This window comes from Sapajus apella, unplaced genomic scaffold (assembly GCF_009761245.1).
Source record: "Sapajus apella isolate SASKATOON/1434 unplaced genomic scaffold, GSC_monkey_1.0 scaffold2, whole genome shotgun sequence".
Lineage (NCBI taxonomy): Eukaryota > Metazoa > Chordata > Mammalia > Primates > Cebidae > Sapajus > Sapajus apella.
In genome coordinates this window covers 29,933,052-29,946,913 of record NW_022436942.1, presented here as the reverse complement: position 1 = coordinate 29,946,913, position 13,862 = coordinate 29,933,052, and the positions used below count along the sequence as shown (strand labels likewise).

The window sequence follows — 13,862 nt, the reverse complement described above, 5'->3', positions numbered from 1 at the left end:
TGCAGAAACATACACTGGAGACATATAAAAAGAAGTCATTACTGAGTATTTCAGAGATTAAGAGTTGTCCAAATGAATATCAGGATTTTTATGTTAAAAGATGTCTGGGGAAAAGAAATAATGAATTAAATCATAAAACAATACCCGAGAAAGAATCATTTGTTAGAAAAACAAGAAATTTTCTTGTAGCTGTTGTTTAAAAGTCTGTTTTTACATATCCTTCACTGCCATCTGCCTGAGAGAAATGTTGAATATATTAAGTTTAAAACATTTTCATATTTTGTCTTTATGGTTATAGTAGTGATTTGGATGGTATATTCTTGCAGTGAGAACTTAATGATTACCAGTTGCATATCTATAGGAAAAACTGAAATGTCTTCTGAGATGCACAAAATGATTTATTTTGTTTTATGGGACAGAGTCTTGCTCTGGCCCCCAGGCTAGAGTGCAATGGCGCAATTACAGCTCACGGCAGCCTTGAACTCCTGTGCTCAAGTGATCCTTGCTGCCTCAGCCTCCCAAAAAGCTGGTATTATAGCCATGAGCCACCACACCCAGCAAATTATTATTTTAAATAATATTTTATGAATAGTGCTTATAGCTGATATGGTAGCTATTATAGGTTCTAGGTGCTTACTGTCTTATGTATCCAAAGTGGTTGAAAAAAGTTACCATTTACCTATGTAAGTCTAGAAAATTGGGGCAGTGGTCTCAAAGTGGGGCATGTGCATCTCAAGAACTGTGTAAAATAATCCATAGGGTGTAAAAATATATATTACAAAAAAATTTATATTTATCTTGCCCTTTCCCACTTCAAATGTTGTAAATATTTCATAATTTGCATAGTACATAAGTATAGCAGTACATGTACATAATTTATAAATACATAAATTTCAGTAGAGGTGGACTTTTTTTTTTTTTTTTTGAGACCGAGTCTTGCTCTATCACCAGGCTAGAATGCAGTGGCACAATCTTGGCTCACTGCAACCTCCGCCTCCTGGGTTCAAGCGATTCTTCCGCCTCAGCCTCCTGAGTAGCTGGGACCACAGGTGCATGCTACCATGCCCGGCTAATTTTTTTGTATTTTTAGTAGAGATGGGGTTTCACTGTGTTGGCCAGGATGGTCTCGATATCTTGACCTCGTGATCCGCCCACCTCGGCCTCCCAAAGTGCTGGGATTACAGGCATGAGCCATCATGCCCGGCCAGGTGGACATTTTTTTTTTACTTAGAAAACAGATAATAGAAAAAAAAATTGAAAATTACTAACAATTCTACTTGAAAATGGGAGATAAAGTTAGAGTATAGATATAGTGGACCAAATCCAAGTGTTTTTTAGCATGTCTAGAATTCCAATATTTTAATGATTTTATCCCGTTGTAAACACTTAGAAATGATAGATTAAAAAGGTAAAGAGGCTGCTTTATGTAATGTCTTAAATAACAAAAAAAAAAAAAAATTACTTTTGTCGTACTTGATACATAGGAGAAACTTTTTAGTGGAGACAGGGGCTCACTCTGTTGCCCAGGCTGGAGGGCAGTAGTGTGGTCACGGCTTACTGCAGCCTCAGCCCCCCTAGGCTCCAGCAGTCTTCCCACTCAGCCTCTCAGGTAGCTGGAACTACAGGTGCACACTACCACGCCCAGCTAATTTTTGTATTTTTTGTAGAGATGGGCTTTTGCCATGTTCCCTAGGCTGGTCTCAAACTCCTGGGCTCATGCAAGATGCCCACCTCAGCCTCCCAAAGTGCTGGGAGTACAGGTGAGAGCCACTTCCCCTGGCCTATAAACAAAGATACAGTAGCAGACTCTCCATGGTAACATTATTTGTAATAGCAAAAAGAATTGGAAATAAATATCTATTAAAAGATATTTATATATATATATTATTGTATATTTATGAAATCCACATTGTTGCTCTAATAAGACAAATTTTCCAATATATAAAGTGGCGTAAAAGTTGCAGAACTATATGAAATTTTGTGATCCGATTTATATTTGTCTTTGTAAATGCATAGGCAATTGAAAGAAGGTTGCCTAACCCAAATTGTGGTGAGCTGTGAGAAGCAGTGCCAGAAAATCAGGAGGCAGGAAAAACAAGGGGAAGAGGCCTTTCTTTTTCATTTGCTTCATTCAGCATTATTTGAAAACTTTAGTATAAGTGGGTCTTAATTTTATCATTAACATTTAAAAAATTAAAACAAGGTATTTTCCTTGAATTAATAGATATTTATAGCATAGATATGTATACTCAATATAAAATGAAGTGGGACTAGAACAGTAACCACATCATTTGAATAATAATGTAGGCAGATACAGTCATGAAGACCACAGAGATACCTTCGGGTTTCTGCTTCAGAATAACGAAGTAGTACCAAAGCTTCACTTTTAATCTATGCTCTGTCTCCATAACTGATTGGATAAGACCCTACCACATTATGAGGTTTGCTCTGCTTCACTCAGTCTTCCAATGTAAATGTTACTCTCATCTAAAACACACTCAGAGAAACACCCACGCTTAAAGATCAAATACCCAGGCAACCCATGGCCCAGTCAACTTGACATATAAAATTATCACAAATACTGTCAAAAAGTGAACAGACAATTCATAGAATGGGAAGTCATGTATGTGATAAAGGCCTAGTGTCCAGAATATGTACAGCATTTTACAACACAAGATAAAAAGACAAGCCAAATTTTAAAATGAGCCAAGGATTTCATTAGGCATTTATCCATAAAATAAACACAAATGTCCAGTAAGCCAATGAAAACGTGCTCAACATTGTTAGTCATTAGGGAAATGTAGCCAAAGCCACGATGAGATACCACTTCACACCTACTAGGATGGCTATTATCAAAAAAATAAATAAATGAAGGACAACAGCAAGTATTAGCAAGAATGTGGAGAAATTGCAACCCTCAAACATTGCAGGTAGAAATGCAAAATGGTACGGCCACTTTGGAAAATAATTTGGTTGTTTCTCAAAAAGTTAAACGTAGTTACCATATAATCCAGAAATTCCATTTCAAGGTGTATACCCAAAAGAAATGAAAACATATGTTCACGTAAAACTTAAACACAAATATTCATGGCGAAATAATTCATACTGGCCAAAAGTGGAAACATCCCAAATGTCCATCAACTGATGAATGAATACACAAAATGTGGGTGTATCCATACAATGGAGTATATTTTGCCATGAAAAGGAATGTAGTACTGATAGATGCTACAACATGAATGAACTATGAAAACATTATGCTAAGTAAAAGAAACCAGATAAGACACAAGAGGCTCTCTGTTGCATTATTCCATTTATATGGTATGTCCAAAACAGGTAAATCTATAGACACAGCAAGTACGTTAGTGGTTTCTAGAGCCCAGGAGAGAGAGAAATACAGAGTAACTGCTAGTGAGCAGGGAGAATTGTTTTAGGGCGGGTGAGGAAAATGTTTTAAAACTGATTGTGGTGATGCTTATACAATTAAGTGACTATAACGAAAACCACTGAATTGTACACTTTGGAAATGTGAATTTTATTGTACAGAAGTTATATCTTGTTAAAAAAGAGGAGGGAGTATATATAACTTTAGTTTTCTATCATAAATGTTACTCATTAATGTTATATAAAATTGGTTGGGAATTGCTTCTGGGCATTTTTTCATTTTGTTTGATTTTTATTTCTGGAAAAGCAAAGGGATATTATTTCTTATAGCAAGCACAAAAGCGTCCTTTACATGACAAATTCCAGTTCACTTTTTAAAATGTGTATATTTTGCATTCCAGAAATACTTATTTTTTACCAGTCCATCTGCCCCTTGAACATAATAGAGATAATAAAACACAGTATCAAAAATAAAAACTCTTTACTTTGTCTGGTATGCCTGATATCTGCACTTGGGTGAATGGCTATTTGATTTTCAGGGTTATCTTGCAATTATTTTTCTGACACTAGATGAGAAAAGACCGAGGGAAAAAAAATGAATTATTATGAATGGCATCAAATCAACAAATGCTGGTTACTTATGGGGAGAGGTTTATTTTAACTATTGGCAACTATGTTCAGTAATTTATATTTAGCTATTCATCCATGTACTAGGCATCACTGATAATACAATTGTGTATTTATACTGGCAAGAATCTGATCACAGTGATCAAATCAAGTGCATTCTCTTCATTTAATGCTAATATAGCCCTTCCAGGTAATTGGCGCCTTCCTTCCACCTGAAGACTAATGATACTCTAAATACAATCTGCGGCCACAGAGTGACCCAGCAAAGTCACTGACTGTCCACTGGCCAAAAGGAAGCTACTCCCTACTCTGAAATTCCAAGGTGAAAAGCCAGTGACTTGTAGAGAGCAAAGGTCATCCTGGTTTATTTGCAAAGTATGTAACTGACCAAAGCCCATGATTACATGGTAGGTGGTACACTTTTAAATGAACACTGAACAAACATAGGGATGTATATTTAAATAAATTACTATTCTTAGGTAAACATTTGGAGAAACCCTGGAGAGAGTAGATTTTCATAATTTTGATTGAGAGTTCATTTTAGGTAAAGGCAGACCTTGATGTGCCCTGGTTAATGACTTAAGATACCTGCTTTACATATAAAATGCCTGAGATGGAATCTAGAATCTTTCAGATACATATTAAAGGGTACTTTAAAAATATATAATCCTTGACATAAATGCAAAAATTTTCTTTGTGAATATTTAACTTTGTAAATGTTTCTTTCCAATGACTAAAAACAAATTTAAGGATTTGGAATGAAAGTAAAAGGCTCTTTGTTAACTTTTATGTTAAGTTCAGGGGTACATGTGAAGGTTTTTACATAGGTAAACTTGGGTCATGGTGGTTCGTTGTGCACATTTTTTCATCACCCAGGTATTAATCCTACTACCCCTTAGTTATTTCTCCTGATCCTCTTCCTCCTCCTACTCTCCACCAGTGTGTGTACTTCTCCTCTACATATCCATGTGTTTTCATCATTTAGCACCCACTTAAAAGCAAGAATATACAGTATTTGGTTTTCTGTTTCTGTGTTAGTTTGCTAAGACTAATGGCCTCCAGTCCCATCCATGATCCTGCAAAGGACATGATCTCACTCTTTTTTATGGCTGCATGGTATTACATGGTATATATGTAGCCCATTTTCTTTATCCAGTCCATCACTAATGGGCATTTAGGTCGATTGCATGTCTTTGCTGTTGTGAATAGTGCTGCAATGAACATATGTATGAATGTGTCTTCGTAATAGAGCAGTTTATATTTTGGGGTGTATATACCCAGTAACCGTATTGCTGGGTCAAATATTTCTGTCTTTAGGACTTTGAGGAATTGTCACACTGTCTTTCACAATGGTTGAATTAATTTGCACTCCTACCAGTAGTGTATAACATTCCTTTTCCTCCACAACCTCACCAGCATCTGTTTTTTTTTTCACTCTTTAGTAGTAGCCATTCTAACTGATTTGAGAGGGCATCTCATTGTGGTTTGATTTGCATTTCTTGAATGATGAGTGATGTTGAGATTTTTTTTTCATATGATTGTTGACTGCATGTATCTTCTTTAGGGGACATATCTGTTCATGTCCTTTGCTCAGTTTTTAATGATTTTTTCCTTAAGTTCTTATAGATGCTGGATATTAGACCTTTGTCATTTGCAAAGTTGGCAAAAAAATTTTCCCCCATTCTGTAGATTATCTGTTATACTTTGTTGATTGTTTATTTTGCTATGCAGAGCTCTTTAGTTTAATTTAAATCTGATTTGTTAATTTTTGCCTTCGTTTAAATCATTTTTGACATCTTCATTATGAAATGCCTATGCCCATGCCTATGGCTTGAATGATATTGCCTAGATTTTCTTCCAAGGTTTTTATAGTTTGGGTTTTTCCATTTAAGTCTTTAAGCCATCTTGAGTTAACTTTTGTATATGATGTAAGGAAGGGGTCTAGTTGTAATCTTCTGCTAATGGCTGGCCAGTTCTCCCAGCACCATTTACTGAATAGGGAATCCTTTCTCGTTGCTTGTTTTTGTCAGGTTTGTTGAAGATCAGATGGTTGTAGGCATGCAGGCTTATTTCTGGTATCTCTCTTCTGTTCCATTGGTCTCTGTGTCTGTTTCTGTCCCAGTACCATGCTGTTTTGGTTACTATAGCCCTGAAGTATGGTTTGATATCAGGTAGCATCATGCCTCCAGCTTTGTTCTTTTTGCTTAGGATTATCTTGGCTATTCGGGCTCCTTTTTGGTTCCATATGAATTTTAAAATAGTTTTTCTAGTTCTGTGAATAATGTTTCTCAAAAATTGTTGTAACAATTAAGTGAGATAATTCAAGTAAGCCATTTCTTACAAACTTAGCTTAATTAATGTTAAGTGCCATCATTGAATCTATACATTGTTTTGTGTAGTATGGCCATTTTAACAATATTGATTTTTCCTACACTTGAGCATGAAATGTTTTTCCATTTGTTTGTATCATCTCTGATTTATTTGAGCAGTGTTTTGCAGTTCTTGTAGAGGTCTTTCACCTTCCTAGTTAGCTGTATTCCTAGGTATTTTATTCTTTTTGTGGCACTTGTGAGTGGGAGTTCAATCCTGATTTGCCTCTTGGCTTGACTCTTGTTGGTGTACAAGAATGCTAGCAATTATTGCACATTGCACATGATTTTGTATCCTGAGACTTTGCTGAAGTTGTTTATTAGCTTAAGAAGCTTCTGGGCTGAGACTATAGGTTTTCTAGATATAGGATCATGTCATCTGCAAGCAGGGATAGTTTACTTCCTCTTTACCTATTTGGATGTCCTTTATTTCTTCCTCTTGCCTAATTTCCCTGGCCAGGACATTCAGTACTATGTTGAGTACAAGTGGTAAGAAGGGCATTCTTGTCTTGTGCTGGTTTTCAAGGGGAATACCTCCAGCTTTTGCCCATTCAGTATGATATTGTCTGTGAGTGTGTCATACATGGCCCTTACTATTTTGAGGTATGCTCCTTTAGTACCTAGTTTATTATGAGTTTTATTAACATGAATGGATGTTGAATTTTACTCTTTTCTGTATCTATTGAGATAGCCATGTGGTTTCATCTTTAATTCTGTTTATGTGATAAATTACATTTGTTGATTGTATATGTTGAACCAACCTTTCCTCTCGGGATAAAGCCTACTTGATAATGGTGGACAAGCTTTGTGATGTGCTGCTGGATTTTGTTTGCCAGTATTTTATGGAGGATTATTGCATTGATGTTCATCAGGGATACTGGCCTGAAGCTTTCTTTTTTTATTGTATCTCTGCCAGGTTTTGGTATCAGGACAATGCAGGCACATAGACTGAATTAGGGAGGAGTCCCTCCTAAATTTTTTAAGATAGTTTTAGTAGAATTGGTACAAACTTATCTTTATACATCTGGTAGAATTTAGCTGTGAATACGCCTGGTCCTAAGGTTTTCTTGCTTGGAAGGCTGCCTATTACTGCCCCAATTTTAGAGCTGCTTATTACTAGTCTGCTCAGGTATTCAGTTTCTTCCTGGTTAAGTCTTGGGAGGGTATATGTGTCCAAGAATTTAACCATTTCTTTGAGATTTTTTAAATTTAATTTTCATAATTTTATTTTCTTAATTTCATATTCATTGCTACTGTATAGAAATACACTTGATTTCTTATATTAATACTGTATCATGCAACCTTGTGGAACTTGATTATTACTTCTAATATACTTTTTGTGGATTCCTTAGGATTTTCTATATATAACATCATGTCACCTCAACTAAAGATAGCTTTACTTTCTTTCCACCATGAATTGATTTGGTTTCATTTTCTTATCTAATTAACCTGGCTAGAGCCTCAGGCACAATATGGAATAGACATGGTAAGAACAGACATCTTTGTCTTTTGCCTGATCTTAGGTAGAAAGCTCTGAGTCTTTCACCATAAAGTATGATGTTAGTTTTGGGGTGAGTTGTTCATGCCCTTTATCAGAGTGAAAAGGTTCCTTTGTACTCCCAATTTGAGTGCTTCTTTCGTAAAAGAATGTTGTATATTTTTTTGATGATCTCCATTTTAGCTGAACTTTATAGATTATTACAATCACAGGTGTCATTTCTGCTCTTAAAAATGAATGAATATATTCAATTTATTTGTAATGGTCAAGATTAAAAGGGTTGTTTGGTAGTTGATTGCATGAAGAGATAAGGAGTTATTCATTGTATTGTGCTATTCAGAAAATGCTCTGTGTGTGTGTGTGTGTGTGTGTGTGTGTGTGTTTGTGTGTGTCTGTATTTGTATTTAAATCAGCTGAAATTCAAAAAAGACTTTTTATTTCACAAGGAATGGCTTATTGAGACTTGTTAATGTCTTTTTAACATCATCTTTTTCTTAACTGATTATATGAACTAGGAAAAATTAACCTGGGAACTAAAAATAGAACTACCATCATTTTGTTATTTTGTTGAAAGGAAAACAGCCTCCTCACCATGAGTGACAGTCAAAACAATACCAAATGCAAAAAAAAAAAAGAGTAAAAATTAATCATCCTTGGTTACAAAACAAAGCAATACATTTTCTTTCTTTTTCTGAATAAAATTAACATAGGGCTTTAGGATGTTAATACTCAGACTTTATTAATGCTTAAATAAGACTCAAACTGAATCGCAACCATAACATTTACCTACATAAGCTTGGCTTCTCCACTCCAAATTTTCAAACTCCTGTTTAACATGGCCTCCCCAGTTTCTGTATTTTCAGGAGGATTGGGAAAGTGATCAAAGCATAGGAATTACATCTAGCATTCCTCTAACCAATTAATTTGCTACCGTTCACCCATACAGACATCAAGTGTTCATTTTCATGTGTTCAGGACTGGGTACAACAGGAGAACTCAAAGTCTTTTCCCTCAGTGTGTTCACACTTGACTGCAAATCATTTCTAGTGAATATGATATCTATCAGAGACATATTGGGAAAATTGCTAAGAAGTCTCAGAGGAAAGAGCCCCAGGCATTTGGAGGATTGAACCTGAAAGTGTTGGAGCAAGCTCATTTGAGGCATAGAGAACAGAGCTGCAGGCAGATTGTCTGCCTGGGACACAGGTCCAGATAAGAATGTGACAGGAGGTGAGGCTGGAGAAACACACAGTAGATAGATTAGAAAGCATCTTATGTCAAAAGGGGAGAAACTTACAGGTTTTATCATATTTACAGTGTTCAGACATCACTCCAGTGAGATATGGAAAAAATATATTGAACTAGGAGATTTTAGAGTTAGGAAGGCTTGCTAAGGAACAACTGCAAAGGTCTGAACCAACAATGAAGGGGGTTTGAGCTACGTCAATATCAGCAAGTTCCTCAAGTCTGCCTTCATGCCTCTTCCACATTGCATGTGCCCACTGACTTCTCCAAACTCAAAAAATTTGAGTTAGTTCTTAAGAATTCTTGACTGAAAAATAATTAGGGAAATCCACAAACATTGAAGTACAAGAATGTTCATTGCAGTTTTGTTTATAATGGTGAAAAATTGAAAAACACTTAGTGTCCAAAAATAAGGAATTGGTTAAGTAACTATCATACATGTCAATAATGAAATACTATCAAATGTTTGAAAACAGTGTTTAAACTTGAGGACATGAAAGACAATCATGATATAGTTTTTTAAAAGTAAATCATATGCAATGGTTCTAGACTAATTTCCTTTTTTTTTAAAAGCAAATCATAAAAGAATATATTGAATAAAAATCTAGATTTTTGTCATACATATAAGGACTTGAAGGACAAACACAAAATATTCTTAGCAGTTACTCTAAATATTATGAAATTTGTAAAATTTCTATTTTTCGTTTTCGTCTAGTTAACATGCACTATTTTTGGATCAGGAAAACACTGTTAATTTTAAAGACATTAGGTGTAAATGTTAAGGACTTGAAGTATGAAAAATAGTTCCAACATAGATGACCATTGATTTTTGCCTGCATAGCACTGCTGCTAATTCTTAATCACTAACCAATTTTCTCAACCTTACTTCCCTCAAACGTTTATTGGCATATACTCATGTAGCTCCCACATAGCCATATAAATACAGAGTAAAGGAAAATCACCATATTATTTTTAATTGTGATAATAATTCACATGTTTATTGTGTCCCAGATATTAGGCTGGAAATATTCATATATTCTTGCTTCTTTATCTTTTATGGTGTGAGTCAACTTTGTCAGTTTTATTATTATTCCCATTTGCAGATTATGCAGTTTAAGGTCCAAGTTGGTTAAGTGAAGTACAAAACAATGATTAAACTCATTTTCCAAGGTCAATTAATGTAACAAGTTCAATATATGTGGGTTTTTTTAATGATTATTTTGATTTTTTTAAATTGTAAAATAAGGGTGTAGTAAATTTTGCCTTTTTCTATACACATATAAAAGATCAGACATCATTTTATGAATTCAAAACTTTTATAGATTCAGTCAAAAGGCATAGCAACATTCTACCTAGTGAAGTAGGTCCTGGCAGGTAGGAAAATGAATTGTTTCCCACACTAAAAATATCCTCTGTGTTAAAAGATTTTCTTTTTACTTTAGGGTGAAATTCATTTATCATCTTCCTGGGTTCATGCCTGGCATCTTTTATATTTATTATTATTTCTTCCCTTCAGGATTTCCTTTGGGGAATTTTATTATGGATGGTCACAATACTTATTCTTTTATTTCAGCTTCTTGAAATTGGTAACACTGTATTTATGTCACAATTTAACTTTCCTAGAGTTCCGTGTTTATTTCTGTTTTATCCTGGCATCTTTCAAGTGATCCAGAAAGATGGTTGGTACTATACATAATTTATTGGAAGATAAAAAGATGGGAACAGCATACTATTATTAAATGCTATTAACCTTGAAACTTAAAAGTCATAGAATTGGGACTTGCAAAGAACTGTAGATGCCACTCAAAGTAAAGGAATTCCATCTCTTCATTTAAATGCTTGTGTCTCCTTCATTATTCAAATGAGCAAAAACTTTTTTTTTTCTTTTTAAGTAGTGTTATTCTAGAAAACTAAATATGTGGAAAATTAGAATGTGCAAAAGGAAATAAGAAAATTAAGTTGGGGGTGAGAGGGTTTAAGGTCACTTTTTATGATCAAGCCAAGGTTGTCAGATTCATGGCCACTGTAACACACAAGGATGAATAGTTGGACTAAAGGATTCAGGACCACATTTTCAGATCTGAAGAGAATATCAGCATTAAAGTTCTTGCTTCTCACCACATAAGATTTGATGTTTACACTAATGAAGACAGATCTAGATAAATTACGTATGCTTTTACAAAACCAAAAAAAAAGCTCTCAGAGGTCAAATCTGTTTGCTTTCATTCCGTAATAATTCTTCTTATAATCTTTAACATCCATATTTTTCCGTTCTCATTTCAAGTACTTCAAGATAAGCAGCTGCCACCATTTCCCACTGAAACTTAATTTCATCATCCAATAGTTTCAGAACTACATCTTCCGGGACTACAAGAAAAAATGATCATTTGTTTTATTTTGTTCTCTAAATTCCATTTCCATTCTTTATTGGGTGCTAAATGAGGTATACTACTTCAAGTCTCACTGTTCTCAGTGGCCAAAATACAGCCAAAAAAAAAGTAGCGTGACTGAGAATTAGCGCTTGTAGACATGATACTCGAAATTTTTAACCTTTTCTGCCTAAATCCAGCTTCTAAAATCTAACATTATGTTCCACAACTACCGGGAAAATAAATGCCTGGCTTCTGAGTTTTTCCAACACTCAGTTGTAATGTTGCTATATTTTTAGCTATGTTTTCTTCCCACCTCTAAGTCATTAGACACTGATGTCATTAAAATTGAACAACTTTTACCCAAAGTTGTTTATATTCTCTTGCTGAATGGACGTGTCTCCCTGGCCCATAATATTTATACATATTTTCCTTTTTACTTGATTACAATTAACATGTTGTTTATTGCATTCCTTTTACCTTTCCCTAAGAATTTGCTTTTTCCTTCAATTGTTTGCATTGGTATCTTTTGAATTTCCTCCCTCTTATTTAGTTTTTGGCATAAATAATAATTGGTGCTACAACAGGAGCTTGATAAAGCTTTTTCTTATGTTCCCGTTTTTCCAACAGCAATCGTGAGGCATTAAAAAGGCTGAACAGTTTGCACACAGTTCCAAGACAAAATTAAAGTAAAGCTTTCAGCAGAGTTTGTGTTCTTACTTTCCATGTTCCTTTTTTATTAAAGGCATAGTTCTCCTTTTATTTATTTCAATTCTTTTTCTAAATTCTGTAGTTTTTTTTATATGTCTTAATTAGAATTTTCCCTTAACTTTATATGTTTATCTTGTTTTGAAATGTCTTTATAATTCTGTCTTCACTTCTTACCATTTTAGCTTATGGATGCTGTGGAAAAAATTCCATATCCTCTAAGTTCAAAAAATGCAATTTTCTCCTCCGGGTCATTATTCAGTGAAAACTAATTAAAAACCTAACATTCCTATTTTTAAAAGCACATTCCTTCTCTAGATTGTTCAATACAGTATTTGGTAAATTACCAAATAGAAATGCTGATAACCTATTTTTAGGGTAAAAAACCTAGGTGATTCTTTCTTTACCATATTCCAAAATAAATTATAAATAGATTAATAGATTAGCCTTTAAAAAATTGAACTTTCAGGAGGAGAATTCTTATGTATTAAAGCAGTGCAAAAAACTACAGTGGAAAAGATTATTATATTAAATTGAACATAAATTTGTTTAAATCTTCAGTGTTTTAAGGTACCAAATTGTATATTTGCAACAGATACATCTGAAAAATAATTAGTATTACTTATATATGTCATAACATGTAACAAATGTATTAATGTCACAATATAAAAATTAGGAAAGAACATGAATAAAAGATAAGAACCTATAAACAATAGTCATATGAAAATGTATTTATCCTCATGTCTAACCAAAGAAATGAAAATTAAAACAATAAGCCACTGTCATTACTGTCTATAAAATAGCAAAACTGAGTCGATTTAAATGCTAGTATAAATGAATTTAAATTTCTTTTTTAAAATTTCTAAATTTTACAAATTTTCTACAATGATCATGCATTACTTTTATAATGAAAAAATAACACTGTAATATATAAATGGTCATTTATTTAATCTCTTATCCCCAAACACAAGACATGACTAAAAAATCTCCAAATATTTTAACATTTTTAAGTTGATTCTACTGATTATATTTCCTATTTCCACTACATTTCAATTAGCCTAAATATTGTTTGTTCCTTGAAAATAAGAATTTACAAAAGCAGAGATTTTTTCCAAGTTAATGACATCCTAGTACAGTATTTCATAGCCTCAATAGAAGAGTCTTGCCATGATAAGGGCTGTTTTGTGGAAAATGCTCTCGGTGAAATTAACAGCCTGTGCAAGTTTAACTCCATAACTGAGCTTGGAGACATTGTCTGAAGTGCTGAAGTGAAGTGCTCTGAAATTGTTTAGAATTCAGGGGAAATGGATTTGCTATAATAAAAGGAAACTTTAAGATAAACAGGGTTACCAAGAAGGGTGTATTTTTTCTTTAGTGTAGAAATTGCCTTAGTGTAGACATCAAATGTGTAGATTTTATCCATTGATTTCAAAACATTAATTTCAGTAAAAACCATTTTTGCACTTTGGTTATGACCTCCTAAAATAGATTCCTTAGAGAATCAAAAGGTAATAGTTAAGTAGGACTTGGTTCATTATTACCCTCAGATTTGATAATAGCCAAACATCACTTTTTATTAGCAGTTTACTTACATTATCTGATCAACCCTTGTCATAACTCTTGGAAATAAGTACATTTAATCATTCATCTTACAAAGGAGGAGAA

The 13,862-nt window shown here is 33.9% G+C and overlaps 1 protein-coding gene across 3 annotated transcripts in view; it reads left to right on the top strand.

Annotated features, from left to right (window-relative positions):
* The window catches only part of PTPRR (protein tyrosine phosphatase receptor type R), a 292,025-nt gene that overhangs the window by 207,419 nt on the left and 70,744 nt on the right, over positions 1 to 13,862 (top strand). The gene's annotated exons all lie outside the window — the stretch shown is intronic.